At 36.5% G+C, this 1,237-nt stretch overlaps 1 non-coding gene across 1 annotated transcript; it reads left to right on the forward strand.

Moving 5' to 3' along the window:
- Positions 1–369: 369 nt before the first annotated feature.
- On the forward strand, positions 370–476 carry LOC126003032 (U6 spliceosomal RNA). Its single transcript, XR_007493577.1, has one exon. It is a non-coding gene; the product is annotated as a U6 spliceosomal RNA (small nuclear RNA).
- Positions 477–1,237: the final 761 nt, after the last annotated feature.

Here is a 1,237-nt window from a genome sequence, read left to right on the forward strand (position 1 = left end):
TTTCCTTCAGGAAAATAAATACTAGAAACAAAATTTAGAGAATACATAATGCTTCAGAACAAGCCAAGAGATAATATAGAGGGTAAATGTTTGACTTCCACATATCTGACCAGACTTCGGTCCTTTTTTTTTTATTTAAACACCTTGATTACAAAAATGATTGTGGTTGGGTTTCTGTCATGTAAAGAACACCCTCCCATCACCAGTGCAGCATTCCCATCACCAATGTCCCAATTCTCCCTCCTCCCTACCTCACCCCCTGCCTGTACTCAACATAGGCTTTCATAGACTTTGCTCCTTGATAATACTTATGGTCTACCAAGCACCAGGAGTGATACCTGAGCACAGAGCTATAAAAATCCCTGAGCAGTGCTCGCTTCGGCAGCACATATACTAAAATTGGAACGATACAGAGAAGATTAGCATGGCCCCTGCGCAAGGATGACACGAAAATTCGTGAAGCGTTCCATATTTTAAAAAAAAAAATCCCTGAGCATAGGAATAATCTAATTTTGGAAAAACAAAGTAAAAATAATCTGGGAAAGAGCAACACTTTTATATTAAATTTATTTTCTTATTCTCATATAGACTTTAAAAATACTATGCATGAGGCCAAACTCATAGCACAGTAGGTAGGGCATTTGTCTTGCAAGATGCCAACCTGGGTTTGATTCCTGGCATTTCAAATGGCCCTTCCAGGAGTAATTTATGAACACAGAAACAAGAGAAACAGCTGAGCTAAGCCTAGTGTGGCCCCAAACATTTATACACCGTTAACTTTTTTTTTTAAAAAGGCAGAGGTCAAAGTTAATATTTTCTTTTTGTCATGCCTTTTTGTACAACTTCTTACCCAAAAATGCTTGAGTTATTTTCCATAGGAATACAAAATAATCAACTTTTCCAGGAAAGTATTGCATAGCTCTACTTTCCCATTTCTTTTTTTTTTTTTACTTTCCCCTTTCTATCTACAAATATATTTATTCTTCTGTTCATGAATTTTTCTGTTTGGATAAATTAATGGATTAAGCTATCCATTATTTACAAATAAAATAGCATCACTGAATATTTCACCTATATAAGTTTACTTATAGTGTAATGCTAGAGAGATAGTACTATGGGTAGAGTGCTTCCCTTGCACGTGGCCAACAAAAGCTCAATCTTTAGCACCACATATGGGCTCCTGAACCCTCCAGAAATGATGCTTGAGCACACATCTTGGGATAAACCTAAGGATCAT

Source organism: Suncus etruscus, chromosome 2 (assembly GCF_024139225.1).
Source record: "Suncus etruscus isolate mSunEtr1 chromosome 2, mSunEtr1.pri.cur, whole genome shotgun sequence".
In the NCBI taxonomy this organism is placed as follows: Eukaryota; Metazoa; Chordata; class Mammalia; order Eulipotyphla; family Soricidae; genus Suncus; species Suncus etruscus.